We start from the raw sequence: 15873 nt of genomic DNA on the forward strand, positions 1-15873 counted from the left end.
GCGTGCCCAAGATCCCGAGAGGAGAATGGAGGAGAAGGGATTGTGGCGTGGCCATGCCCCCTGGGGGGTGATTTCTCGCTTTCTGTCTCTCTGTCTCTGTCTGTTTGGTGAGCGCACGTGCCCTATAGTGAAAATCTCTCAAAAACAAAAACAAAAACGTGTAGTCTGTATTTATTAGCTGTAGGTTACTATAATTTAAAAGATAACAAATGGTTCTAAATTACAGGAATTTAAAAATTGTCTATTTACACAAAAAATGAAGTAAACTGACAGCACAACAGGTCAATGATCAAACAAGTTAATATATAATACAAATGGGGTCAAAGGTTCGATGTAAATCATGTCTTGAATGTATCGTCCCAACCTTTTCCCCCAAAAATAAAGGTAGATTAATTCAAACTAATTCTTATTAAGTCTGTTAGTATATACTCCCTTCTAAAAATATTTGAATGGAACATGTATGACTAGCTCATGTATTACTGGTTTTCTATTAGTTTAAGAATCTACCATTTGTCTCTTGAACTTAGCTAAATATAAGAATTACATTGAACAATGTCTAGTCAATTACGAACCTCGAGATAATGCTGGGTTATTATTCAAAGAGCGAACTACAGGTAAAGTCAAAAGAGACACACATGGTAAAAAATAATTTCTAGTTTAAAAGACAAATGTTAAATATAAATGCAGTAAGTCTTCACATACCTACTTCTCACACACAAATTAAACAAAATCAGAATAGAGACACAATTTTTACAAGAACCAATAATAAGTTCTGGTTTTACCACTTAACAGGAGTAAGATCTTAAGACAGCCACCTCATTCAGGACAATGCGAAAATTAATGCTATTTAAGAGCCCTCCTAAGAAGACTCTTCACAGATCTTTTTACATCAGCTAGAAGCTGGGGAAACATAGTTTAAGAAATGAAATGATACTGCTCTACACACAAATGAAGACCCAGGTCCCTGGCAGCCAGGCCTGATCAAGCCTCAATTCTGAATGACTTAAGTTAGAAGCTCCTTGCCCTGAAAGATTCCTCTTCATCTCTTATTCCACACTATTCAACCTCAGCAGCAGCACAGATCCCATGATTTGCCACCCAGATTACAAGATTAAAAACACAATCTATCTCCTATGTGGCACCAACAGACTAATATCAAGGTATGCACAAGACTGACTTCAAAGTGATTACAGAGTACTTCAATTCATTAAAGAAAATAAAGCTTGGAAATTACATGCTTTGTCTACCAAAGTCTAAATTGTCACTTAAATTTTAAATTGGCTCCCATCAGTGGTAAACAGAATACTTTGTATTTTGTGCAGAAAAAAAATCAGTATAATGGTTATTTGTGTGGTAAGCACCAGTTTAACTAGTTAAGTAAACTAATATCTGCTGTGAGGCAGTGAGGCATCTTTCAACTACTTGTGATAGTTAACCGAATGTTTGATCCTGCAGGGTCCAGCTCACTGAAGGGTTATCCCTCTTTAAAGCCAAGATTGCCATTGTCACTGGTATTATGAAATCACAGTTAGCCTGCCTGCAAAAAACAAATGTGGACAAGGTCTTTCGTAAAATTCTGAGTTACTCTTGTCTTAAATATCCTTCTTCCTAGGGGATACCACTAGTATAACTAACAGAATTGATTCTGAGGTAGCTGCACAGCTTAAAGGATGCCTTAGTGAACCTTATGGGCAATTATAGTGTAGCTGGTTGATATACATTTGCTGATTTTTGTTTGTTTTGATGAGAAAGAAAAAAAATTAGCAAAATAAGAGCACTTCCATTTCCCTCAAAAGTCAGCATCTAAGGTAAAAGAATTCTCGGTTGGACTTGACATAACTCCCATCCTCTGATACTCACCTACTCTCTTCTCAAAGAAGTTAGTCTTTCCTTCCAGTAAAATATTCTCCATAAAGTCAAATGGATTTCCTACTCTGAAAACCTCGCTAAATCCCAGTTCCAGCATAAGTCTATTGGCAACAAACTCAATGTACTGCTTCATCAAGCGCAGTTCATCTCAATGAGCTTCACAGGCAAAGCCTCTGTGAGGAACTCCTGTTCCACTCTTGACAGCATTGATAATGATTTCTTTCACTCTCTGCTCTAACGGATAGTGTAGCAGGCGTTTGAACATCAGGTAGGCAACATTACAGTGTAAACTCTCATCTCTGCTAATCAGTTCATTGGAAAATGTGAGACCAGGCATCAGTCTTCGTTCCTTGAGCCAGAATATCTATGCAAACGAGCCAGTAAAGAAGATTCCTTCTACTGCTGCAAAAGCTACACAACGTTCTCCATAGGTAGCCTCCTTTGTCCCCAATCCAACGCAAGGCCCAATCTGCCTCCTTCTTGACACAAGGCATGGTTTCAATGGCACTGAAGAGAAATTCCCTTTCTTTGGAATCTTTAATGTAAGTGTCAATAAGGAAACTATACATTTCAGAAGGTATGTTTTCCATGGCAATTTGGAAGCCATACAAACAGCGGGCTTCTGTAATGTCAACTTCTTGGCTAAATCGCTCCACCAGGTTTTCATTTACGATGCCATCACATGCTACAAAGAAAGCCAGAACATGGGATATGAAATATCCCTCCTTAGGCTTCAGGGCTTCCCAGTGCTGGTTGTCCTCGGAAAGATCCGCCTCCTCCGCCTCAGGGCAAGCCACACCCACCAACAACATAGTGGCAAGGAGTCGGCCCAGAGCAGCTGATGAAGAACTGTGAGCAGGGGTCTGGGAGCGGGCTATTTATTTATTTTGAGAGATTTTTACTATAGGAAATGTGCGCTCGCTGAAGAGACTGACAGAAAGAGAGAAAGAAATCACCCCCAGGGGGGATGGCTATGTCACAGTCCCTTCTTTTCCATTCTCCTCTTGGGATTTTGGGCACACATGCACACATGCCCAGCTTGAGTTTCAAGCCACCAGGTCCAGGATTCGAACCGCAGTCAACCCCGTGGGAGTCCAGTGCCTTAACTACTATGCCACCTGCTGACCCTGACAATGATTTACTAATGGTTCACCATGTGCTGTACATGAGGCAGCTGCTTGAGTTTTAAACATACTGTGATAAATAAAACACATTTCATCCTATCAATTTTCAAAAGACTGAGAAGGGTCACTAATAATAATAATTATCTTTAAATATCATTTTTCACCTCAGTGTTAGCTTTCAGTTAATACTACTACAATTTATTTGTAAACAGATTTCACAATGATATTTTTTCTTCTTTAAAATTTGAAACAGGAGGGGAATCAGTGGGTAGCATAGTGGATAAGGTGCTGGACTCCCACATGGTCAACTGTGGTTCAAATCCTGGACCTAACAACTTGAAAATCATGCCTAGCACATGTACATACATGCCCAAAATCCAGAGAGAAGAAGGGATTGCAGCACGGTAATCCCTCCTGGAAGAGGAGGTGATTTCTTACCTTCCCTCTCTATATATTTCTCTCTCCTCTCTGGTGAGCATACATTTCCTGGGTGATACAGTAAGGGCCTCCCCAAATCCTCTCTACAAAAGCAAAAAAGGGTAATTTCAGTAAGAACAGTGACATATGTGATGTCTTAACTTGCCTTAAACCCAGGCCTCTCTATATATAGATCTACAGTAGCCTAAATACCAACATTCTCGGGGCCAGCAGGTGACATAGTGATTATGATGCTGGACTCCCATGTGGCCAACTATAGTTTGAGTCCTGGACTTGGCAGCTTGAAAATCATGCCAGGTGCATATGCATGTATGCCTAAAATCCCAGGAGATAAGGGACTGTGATGTGACCTTCCCTTCTGGGTAGGTGGTGGTTCTCATTTTTCTTCTGTCTCTACAGCTAGTGCACATGCCTTCTGGCAAAAAAAAAAAAAAAAAAAAAAAAGCAAAACAAAACAACCTCACAACTACAGGTGTAGCTATAAAACCCATCAGCCTGGGGCCAGATGGTGGTGCAGTGATACTGCAACTGGACACATATGGGAAATGTCCTGGACCTCCCTGGACAGCCATGCCAACTGAGACTGGAGATGGATGATGGCAGGAAGGCCATGATGGGAGTTCCTCTCTCACTCTCTCGTGAAATAAATAAAAATAAACACCACCACCACCAATAATAATAATAATAATAAAGAAAACCCAGAAGCTTACCAACAACTGGATGGGACAGAAAGGTCTATTGCAACCCAAACCCCATCTCCACAGAAATGTCATTATGTGATGTGTCTGGAAGCTCAGCACAAAGTTCTCAGAGTTTTTCTCTAGTTGAACTTAGAAAGCACTCCAAGTGAACAACCCTATCCCCAGGGCATTTATCAAAAATAATTAGTGGAGATCATTTCATATAGAAGGTTTCTGAGGCAGTGTTATAATTAAGGCAAACAAGAGGCTGACAAAAAATTAAAAGCAAAAGGTGATAAACAAATAGTCAGAGAGGGCACTGAAAAAGTCAGACATACTCCTGGAAACCTAGAAGAACAGATGCATATGCATGGTTATGTGCGTACCTACGAAAAACCCAGAATTGCTCTAACCTCAAACCTCTGACCAACCTTGAAGCTCTTTGCTAACAGAAAATGAAGGCTAAGTCGGAGTTCTAAACTGTTTGCACACTGAAGGTATGTCTCAACACACGGAGTCCCTCAGCAAAATTCAAGAGACTTAGTTAAAACATGTGAGGTGGGAACCAAACAGTGATGCAGCAGTACAGTGTGATGCTCTGTGAGACAGACCCATTTGGGAAAGTAGTCAGTTTGCTTCCAGAGACCTTCCTGAGTATGCCAGGTACATGTGTGCCCATGATCTGGGCTGGCTGTAGCTTCAGATAGACTGTAACATTAAGACGCCATTGGGGCGCTGCATCTCTGTCTCTCTGTCCGCTTGACCACACATGACAAAGAGCACAGATTTTTACAGAATTAGTCCAAGAAAAGAGTTAAATAAATAAAACACCACAATCAACACAAAACAACATACCAAGGAATGGGCATAATTTCCAGAGACACCCAATCATATTATTTTAAATGTCCAGTTTTCAACAAAAAGTACAAGACCTATGAAGAAACAGGAAAATATGACCCATGTACAGGAAAAATCAAAGTCAATAGAAATCATCTCTGAGGAAGCCTAGATATTGGCATTAGTAGAAAAAAGCTTTGAATTGAGTATTTTAAATTGTTCAAAGAGGGCAGCCACAGTGATACAGAAATAATGCAATATTCCGTGATAATGCACTCACATGAGAAGGTCTTAATTTCATGCCCAGGATCTCCCCATGCATGCCAGACAAGTGACCATGACCATGACCTCGGCTGGCTGAGGCTTAGGGTGCATTATGGTGCCTGTCTCGCATAGAATAAATAAATAAAAATAAACTTAAAAATATATGTCTGGGGCCAGCAGGTGGTGCAGTGGTTAAGGTGTTGGACTCCCACATAATTTATCACAGTTCAGGTCCTGGACCTGGCAGCTTACTTTCTCACTTTTCCTTTCTCTCTCTCTCTGGTCAAATTAAAAAAAAAATTAAATTAAAATATTATGTGTGTGTGTATTTTTTTTTCAAAGAACTAAAGGAAACCATGTACATGACAAACGAAAGTACAAAAACAATATCTTGAAAGTGATTTGGAACTCTATATAGATGATGGTTATACAACACTGTGAAGGTACCTAATGCTACTAAATTGTGTGCTTTAAAGAAGTTAATTTTAGGGACCAGCAGGTGGCATAGTGGTTAAGGCACTGTACTCTTCACATGGCCAATTGCAGTTCAAGTCCCAGACCCGATGGCCTTAAAAATACACCACGTGCAAGTGCATGCATGCCAAAAAATCCCAGGAGGAGAATAGAGGAGAAAACATTGTGGCATGGTCATCCCCCTGGGAGGTGATTTCTCACTTTGCTTCTCACTGTCTCTCTCTGTCTCTCTCCAGTGAGTGCACAAATCCTATGGTAAAACTCTTTTTTTAAAAGTTAATTTTATATTACGTGAATTTTACCTAAATTTAAAAATTAAAAAATAGGGACATTTCCAGGTAAGCAAAACCTGAGGGCCTTTTCACCTGTATCACTTCTCTACAAGAAATTTTAAAGGGAGTCCTTTAGGCTGAAATGAAAGGACATGAGATAACTCAAAACTACCTAAAGAAATGATCAACTCTGGTAAAGGAAATTACATAAGTAAATATAAAAATGAGTGTAAATGTAATTTTTTTAGAAATCCTTTTTCTTCTTCTATATAATTCAAATATCACTGTATAAAGCAATAAATACAAAATTGAATTGATGGGCTTGTGATGGTGGAATGGCCAAACTAGTATCAGATAAAACAGACTTTAAGAAAAACCTCGTAACTAAAGACAGAATTTTTGTATTGCCAAAAGTGTCAATCCATAAGGAACACATAGCACTTATAACTATATCTCCAACAAACAACAGAATCTTGATACATAGTAAAAAAAAAAAATCTGACATACTAGAAGGGAGAAATTGATGACTCAACAATAATGGTTGGAGACTTCAATAGCGGAAATTTAAAATGGATAGAACAATTATACGGAAGATCAACATGTAAGTAAGAACATTTGGACAATACTATAAATCATCTAGACCTAACAAACACTATATAATACCCACCTTACAACAGAAAAACACATATTCTTCTCAAGTTCACATGGAATATTCTCTAGGACAGATCATAAAACATGCCTCAATGCATTTGAAAGAGCATGACTATTACAGAGTGTATTCTCTGAGTACAATGGAATGAAAAAAAATCAGTAACAGAAGAAAAATAGAAAATTCATGAATATATGAAAAATAACCAACACATCCTTAAATAGCTAATGAGTCTAAAAAAGAAATCAAAAGAGAAGTTAAAAAATACTTTGAGATGAATGAAAATTAAGACACTGTATACCAAAACTTACAGGATGTGGCTAAAGCAGTATTTATAGGAAAGTTTATAAACGCAAAATGCTCTATAAAAAAGGAAGACAAAACTCAAATCAATAACTTAACCTCCCACCTAAAGAAACTAGAAAAAGAAAAACAAGTTAAGTACAAAGAAAACAAAAAGAAGAAAAACAAAATTTGTAGCTGAAATGAATTTAAAAGAAAATAGAAAAGCAACAGAGAAATTGAGTGAAACCAAAAATTGATTCTTTGAAAAGAATAACAAAATTGACAAATTGTTAGCTAGCCTAAACAAGACTCAAATGACCAAAATCAGAAATGAGAGGGTAAATCACTACTGATATAGAAATAAAAAGTATTATAAGTTAATATTTTGTACACTATGCCAACATATTAGATAGTTGATGTGAAACACAAGAGAAGTGGAAAATGTGAATACAACCATAAAACAAGTAAAGCAATTGAACTAGCATTCAAAAGTTTCTCTCAGAAAAAAACCCACGCCCAGATGCCATATATACAGAAAACTCTAAGTACTCCATTAAAAAGTATTGGAAATAAAGTACAAACACAGCAAGGTTGTAGGACACAAGATTTATATATATAAATCAAAGGGCCAGAGGTGGTGTGGTGGTTAAGGCAATGGATTCCCATATGCTGATCGTAGTTTGAGTCCCAGACCCAGTGGCTTAAACTCACGCTGGGCGCATGTGCGTGCGTGCCCAAGATCCTGAGAGGAGAACAGAGGAGAAGGGATTGTGGCATGGCCATCCCCCTGGGGGTTGGTTTCTCACTTTCCCTCTCTCTGTCTCTTTCTGGCCAGTGCATACATCCTATGACAAAAAAAAAAAAAAAAATCAGTTCTGGACCAGCCCATGGCCTGGTAGTTAAGGCAGCTAGATCCCACATTGCTGACTGACTGGTTGGAGTCCCTAATCTGGTGGCTTGTAAAACATGTCGGGCATATGTGCATGCATGCTGAAAATCCCAAAAGAAGGGTAAATAGAGGAGGAAAAGGGATTGTGGCATAGCCATGCCCCATGAGGGGGTGCTTTCTCACTTTCCTGCTCTCTCTCTCTTGCTAGCTTATGCACTCTCTGGTAAAAATTTTTTTAAAAATAAATTTCATTTCTATATACTATCAATGAACAATTATAAAATAATTTTAAAATTCCATTTATTTATTTAGCTATTTTTAATTTATTTTTTAGAGAGATTTTTACTGTAGGGCACTTGCATTCACCAGACAGATAGAGATAGAGAGACAGAAAGCGAGAAATTATCTCCTAGGGGGATGACCATACTGAAATCCCCTCTCCTCCATTCTCCTCTTGGGATTTTGGGCACACACCACACACATGTTCATGCATGCCTAGTGTGAGTTTCAAGTTGCCAGGTCCAGGACTTGAATCGCAATCAACTACGGGGTAGTCCAGTGACATAACCATTATGCTATCTACTGGTCCTATAAATTCCATTTATAACAGCATCAAAAAAATAAATAAATAAACTGCTGGGACTAGCAGTTGGCATAATGGCTTTGTCCCTGGACTCCCATGTAGTTGACTGCAGTTCGAGTCCCGGACCCAGTGGCTTAAAGTCACACCGGGCACATGTGTGTGCATGCCCAAGACCCTGAGAGGAGAATGGAGGAGAAGGGATTGCAGCATGGCCATCCCCCCTGGGGGGTGATTTCTCACTTTCTGTCTCTCTGTCTCTCTCTGTCTGTCTGGCGAGCACATGCACCTTATAGCAAAAACCTCTCAAAAAGATAAAATAATAAAAATAAAATAAAATATACTGCTTAGGAACAAAGTTAACCAGAAGATGCAAGATTTGCACACTGAACACTAACCAATGATCTTGAAACAAATTAAAGAAGATATTAATGTTGGGCGATCCCAATTGCCTAGTAATTAAGGGAGCCAGTTCCCATATAGCTGATTGTGTTTTGAACTCCACCCCTAGCAACTTGAAAAACACACTGGGCACATGTGTATGGGTGCCCAAAATCTCAACAGGACAGAGAAATAGAGGAGAAGGAATTGCAGTGTGACTACACTCCATTGTAGGGTACTTTCTCCCTGTCTTTCTCTCTCTGTCTCAAGAATCCTCACAAGAATCCTCTGGTAAGTACAGGAATCCTCTGGCAATTAAAAATGAAGGTCTTAATGTATATAAATATATGTTCTGTGATTGTGGATCAGAAGACTTAATATTGTTAAGATGAGACTATTCCTTGAATTGATTCAAAATACCAGCTGCCATATTATTACATGATATATATATAATATATATATATATATCATACACATATAAATTATATGTGCATAATCTGTGCATAATCTCTCTATATATTAGATTACATAAAAATTAAAAGTTTCTATTCAAAGGACATCAAGAAAGTAAAAACATATCCACATTCTATGATAGAGATTGAAATACTGGAGGACATAAAAGCAGTGAAAATAGTTAACAAGGATAGGACAGTGTGGAATGGGATGGGAGAAGAGAAGAGGATAGAGAAAGACAGCAAGAGAACAGAGAGGCATGGCATTAGTAGGACACAGATATGGTTTATTACCTGTTGATGATGACATGTATAGTATTCTCAACTGGATTGGTCTGAGAAGTATTTCATGATAGGTAAAGTCTTTTAACAAGCAAAATGAGAAATAGTGATTGTTTAAAAAATAATTGTAATAATAATAATAATTGGGAAAAAATGAAAAGCTATTGGATGATGAAGATGGGGATTTTAATGTCTCTGTATTGACTGAGAGGCATAGTATTCCTTCTGGAAAAAGAAATATAATACACTGTAAAGTTATGTGTGATTCAAGGTAATATAAACAAGATTATGATGACAATAAATAAATAAATAAAATATATATATTATCTTCACTAAAAAAAAAAGAAAGTAAAAGCACAACTCACATAACTGAAAAAAATATTGCAAACCATATATCTGATTAGGAATTTATGTGTAGACTAGACAGAATATATAAAGACCTTTCATGATTCAATAATAAAGAGAACTTAATGTAAAGTAGGCAAAGGATCTAAATTAACATTTCTCTAGAAAAAATATAGAAATGGTCAATAAGTATACATAAAGGTGCTCAATAGTAGTGATTAGGGAACTATAATAATTAGTGATTAGGGAAATACAAATCAAAAATGCAAAGATCAATCACTCCACACCCATTAGTATAGCTCCAATTAAGAAAGAAGGAACAATAACAAAGTTCACCAGGATGTGAAAAAACTGGAATTCATACATTGCTAGTGAGAATGTAAAATGGTGCAATGCTTTGGAATACAGTTTGATAATTCCTAAAATGTTAAACATAGAGTTGTCACATGAGTCACCAGTTTAACTCTTATCTATATGAGGGGAGTTCAAAAGTTCTATGGAAAAATGGATTTAAAGTACAAGTTTATTATGGTGCAAAAAATTGAAATCTGTGCATAGTTTTTTCAGAATACACATTCCATGAACTTTTTGAAGATGCTCTCGTACAAGATATTTGAAAATATGTGTCCACTCAAAATCTTTTACACTAGTATTCATAGCAGCCTTATTCACTAATAACTGGAAGTGAAAAAAAAAAACAAATGCCATTAGCTGGATTGATATAATGTGGTATATCTGTACAATAAAATACTGTTTGGTCATAAAAATGAAGAAGTCCGCTACAATATGGATGAACCTTGAAATCACTGTGTTAAGTGAAAGAAGCTAGACACAACGTAGATTTCCTTTTAATATGGAATGTCCAGAATAGGAAGTGGGGAATGACGCTAATCGACCATTTATGCTGCATCTAATATTGATATGTGCTCATGATAAGCAAAGGCATAGAGAAAAATAAGAGCATTTGTTTGAGACATTGAGGGGCAAAAGGATCCTAGCACCATAAAACTCTGTTAAATATTTGTGTTTATGTGATTCCAACAAATAAAACAAATCATATTTGTTATTTGATGGAAGAGTAGCATAGAACATCCTTAAGTCCAATAAGATGGGGGTATTATAACCTCTACAGATCCATCCTTGTATACAGAGGCAATTTAGTTCATAAAATCATCAAGAACAGTCTTAAAAAGGAAAGATATTGGAAAAGGGCAGCACTGAGCTGGAGGTTGTAGTGCTCTGGTTGCCATCCTCAGGCTCTCTCATTACCATGGTGATTTTTGGAGAAGTTACCTAAATTCTCTCTTTTTTTTTAGGGGGGGGGAGGTTTTTGCCATAGGGCGCATGCGCTCACCAGGCAGAGAGAGAGACATAGAGACAGAAAGCGCGAACTCCCCCCCCCGGGGGATGGCCACACTCCAATCCCTTCTCCTCCATTCTCCTCTCGGGATCTTGGGCACGCATGCACACACGCCCGGTGTGAGTTTAAGCCACCGGGTCTGGGACACGAACTGCGGTCAACTACATGGGAGTTCAGCGACATAGCCATTACGCTAACTGCTGGTCCCCCTAAATACTCTTTACAACATCCAAACTCTCCACATCCTTTTAGCACCAACTAGTCATTCCACTTCTTTTTCCTCCTCCCCCACAACTCCACCTACATTCTCATAATCTTATGAATTTGATGAACCTACATTCAATGCCCAAGGCCAGGGAACAATGCCAATTTGCCTATTCAGGCAAATGATTTAAAGAATAGTTCAATGAATGAAAGGATAGACCAAAACAAGTTTCTTAAAAAAAAAAAAAAAAAAAAAAATGTTTGAAGGAACACTGCAGGATCTGTCTGTCTTAATGCTGTGGGATACCCTTTTAAGGCTTTATAATCAGGAGGTTTGGTTAGTAGCTCTGATGTTCTGCCACTTTCTATTTTGTCATTTTGTTCTGATTAGACCTCTTTTCTGGCACTGAGTTTCTTCATGCATAATAAGAGGGAGTTGAACTCCAGCAGCTGTTTTTGAATATTTTTGGCCACAACCTATAGTAAGAAATACATTTTCCATCACAATCCAGTATACTTTTTTTTGGAGAGGTTTTTGTTATAGGGCGCGTGTGCTTGCCAGACAGACAGAGAGAGACAGAGAGACAGAAAGCAAGAAATTACCCCCCAGGGGGGATGGCCACGCCACAATCCCTTCTCCTCCATTCTCCTCTCGGGATCTTGGGCACGCACGCACACGCGCCCTGCGTGAGTTTTAAGCCACCGGGTCTGGGACGCGAACCGCAGTCGACTACGTGGGAGTCCAGCAACATAGCCATTACACTAACTGCTGGTCCCAATCCAGTATACTTTTATATATGCCAACAAATATGAAACAAAAATTTTACAAAGCAATTCTTACTCTTACTATGTTTGATCTGCTCTTATATTTTCTGTTCTATTTTTTAGTATTTTAATTGCTGATTGTGACTCAATAAATTGACTTAATAACCTCACTAATGTTTCACAATCCAGTTTGAAAAACACTGAACTAATGGCTCCCTACAGTACTAGCATTCTATAATGTTATGTTATGATGCTTTTAACTTCCTTTTAGAATAACAATAAGAGTAGCTAGCTTTATTGAACCCTTACTATGTACCAGACACTGTTAAGCACTTTACACAATGAACTAACTTAATTTGTCAACAGTGGCTAGTTTTATTAATCCATTTTTAAAGATGAGTGAAATGAGGGACCAGCAGTTAGCGTAATGGCTATGTCGCTGGACTCCCATATAGTTAACCATGGTTCACATCCCGGACCCGGTGGCTTAAAACTCATGCCAGGCGCATGTGTGTGCATGCCCAAGATCCCGAGAGGAGAATGGAGGAGAAGGGATTGCATCGTGGCCATCCCCCCTGGGGGGTGATTTCTCGCTTTCTGTCTCTCTGTCTCTCTCTGTCTGGTGAGCACACGCACCCTATGGCAAAAACCTCTCCAAAAAAAAAAAAAAGAAAAAAAGAAAGATGAGTGAAATGAATGTTACTGATATCCACATCAAATTTAGTGGACTACCAAAATAAATTCTATGATATATTTAAAGAGTTTCAAATACCTTCGAACATTTTCATCGTATAAAACATTGTCTTGGGCCAGCGAGTAGCATGGTAGTTAAGGCAGCTGGATCCCACGTGGCCAACTGTGTAGTTCAGGTCCTGGACCTGGTGACAAAAAACACGCTGGCAAGAGTGCCCAAAGTACCAAAATGAACAAGAGATGAAGAGGGAATTGTGGAGTGACCATGACCTTATCTCTCTCTCTCTCTCTCTCTCTCTCTCTCGTGCATGTGCCCTCTGGCACAAATTTAAATAAGTAGATAGAAAGATATACAGAATAAAATATTGTCTTGCCTGCTTTTACCACTTAAAGCTCTAGAGGGCACTGTAACAAACTTTCCAGATCTGAGGAGAGGGAAAAAACAAAAACAGTAACCTTAATGACACCCAATGTTGTCTATAAAAATCATTTCCCTACTTATTCTAATATTATGTGATTGATTCCACAGCAAGTGTCTAGTAGTGCCACATCAGGGAACACTATACTTCCACAGATGTGGCTATTACTCAAGTAGATACCTTAATTATTGGGGAGATGCACACTATCGGCAGATAAGTCAGCAGAACAATATAAAAGACTTAAAATGTGCCCATAGTCACCATACATCTTTATTGGGAGTAGGGTTATAAAATAAATATGGGTGTTATTTCCTCCTAGTTTCAGTAATTATCCAACTACTAAACACCACTGTCAATATGAGGGGTCTTCAAAATGTGTATGAAAAATGTATATTATGACAAAAACTACATATAGATTTCAAAAACAGTTTTGCACCAAAATAAACGCATTTTTTGTGTGTGTGTGGCACCCCTTTGGGGTGGTGCTTTCTTTTTTTTTTTTTAGAGGTTTTTTTTTTTCACTATAGGGCACGTGCGCTCACCAGACAGACAGAGAGAAACAGAGAGACAGAAATCACCCCCCAGAGGGGATGGCCACGCCGCAATCCCTTCTCCTTCATTCTCCTCTCCGGATCTTGGGCACGCACACACACGCGCCCGGCGTGGATTTTAAGCCACCGGGTCCGGGAAGCGAACCGCGGTCGACTACGTAGGAGTCCAGCGACATAGCCATTACGCTAACTGCTGGTTCCCAATAAACGCATATTTTAAATTCATTTTCCCACCAACTTTTTGAAGTAACTTCATTTCATCTTTCATGAATTAACTGGAAGAACACAGAATGTGATGATATAATACCATTACGTATAAATTCCACTAATCATATAGTTTAGGGAGTATGGATAGAACACACTTGAACGATTTCAAACAAGCATTTCTTATTATAGATAATGAGACAGTCGATATTTAATAACCACTACAGAAAACCCAATAAAAATCTGTAAGTTCAGTTACTCATTCAACAATTACTATTGAGCATCTATTATATGTTAAATACTGATTTTGCCACTGGAGTTTTGGCAGTGAAGGTAACTGAGTACCTACACTCAGGGAATTTATTTTGAAAGTTCAGACTTTTGAATATTATATTTATTTATGAAAAACCACACTTGTAATAATAAAAAAAAGAAAAGAAGAAAATAATATACAGTGAATGAGTGTATAAAAATAAAAAATTAAAATCATAATAGAAAAAGAAAAACCACTCTTCTATATTCCCTTTGCTGTAGAGGCAGTGGGAATTATATTTTTCATTTATTTAAAATATTTGAGTGCCTATATGAAACAAACAAAAAAATCACTTTCTGCTTTCTACAGGGTTACAATCTAGTTAAATCACTGGTTCCTAATTGGGAGCAATTTTGTCCCCCAGGGACATTTGGCAATGTCCGGAGATATTTATTTCTGGTTGTCACAACTAGAGGGGGATGTGCTACAGACACATAGAGACCAAGATGCTGCCAAACTTCCTGAAGTACATAAGACAGCCCCACAGTAAATAATGTTCTGGCCCAAAATACTCAGCGTGTCAACGTTGAGTAACTCTGAGTTAGAGAGACAGAATATATATATTAAAAAGGTGGGGTTTTTTTAATTATTACAAGGTATTCGATGATAAATGTTAAGTAAGTGATAGTCATAAGGAAATTTAGAGAAGAAGAGATCATTCTAGATTGAGTTGGTTAGGAGAGACATCATAAAGGAAGTGAGGATTGAGCTGAAATGTTATGTCACTGCTCAAAACAGAGGAATGACTTAAGGGCCCTGCTACCCCTCTGACCTCATCTCCTACCACTCTCTCCTTCACCTCTCTACTACAGTGATTGGCTTTTGCACTTCTTGCAAATATCAAGCATGATTCTGTCCAATGAAATTTTTTAAGTATCCTTATCTTCATCTTGCACTTGCTGTTCCCTCTGATTCAAATGTCCTCACAGATGCCCATATAACTAACTCCCTCATTTGTTGCAGGTCTTTGCTCTGTTCAGTCTCTTATTAGAAAGCCCTTTCATAATTATACTCTTTATAAGATATTAACTCCTGCCCTCTCTATTACCTTTATCCATACTATGGTTTTCAGTCTCCATAGCAAGACTATACCTAGCCCAGATTAGACACTCAATAAATATGTGTAGAGTGAAAAAATTTTTTTATTTTTTAATTTATTATTTATATATTAAATCTCTATACATCATTTAGATTGTGAAGAGACTTTACCCAGAATGATATACACCTCTGTCCAGCTTAGTTGAGACTATTATACACATCCTTGTCAACAGATAATAAACCTTATCTGTGTCCCACAAGTGTCTTACCTCTCCATTTCCCCCCCAATTTCCTTTCCTATGCCCTTCCCCTCCTACACTCTCTTTCCACTTTGTCTCTAGTGTCCATTACAATTTTTAATACTTTTATGTCCTCCAGTCTTTGAGTTCTACTATAGAGTGCATTCAGTATGTGTTAGGTGGAGACATACAATGTCTCTTTCATAGCCTGACTTCCTTCACTCAGCAACAAATCTTCCATATTTGTCCACTTTCTATCAGATTCC

General features: G+C 38.0%; 1 pseudogene; it reads right to left on the reverse strand.

Moving 5' to 3' along the window:
• Nucleotides 1–1789: 1789 nt before the first annotated feature.
• Nucleotides 1790–2681, reverse strand: LOC102486345 (ribonucleoside-diphosphate reductase subunit M2 pseudogene; annotated as a pseudogene).
• Between the last annotated feature and the right edge of the window lie 13192 nt (nucleotides 2682–15873).

The sequence above is a fragment of the Tupaia chinensis genome, unplaced genomic scaffold (genome assembly GCF_000334495.1).
Source record: "Tupaia chinensis unplaced genomic scaffold, TupChi_1.0 Scaffold148441_1, whole genome shotgun sequence".
Classification (NCBI taxonomy): domain Eukaryota; kingdom Metazoa; phylum Chordata; class Mammalia; order Scandentia; family Tupaiidae; genus Tupaia; species Tupaia belangeri.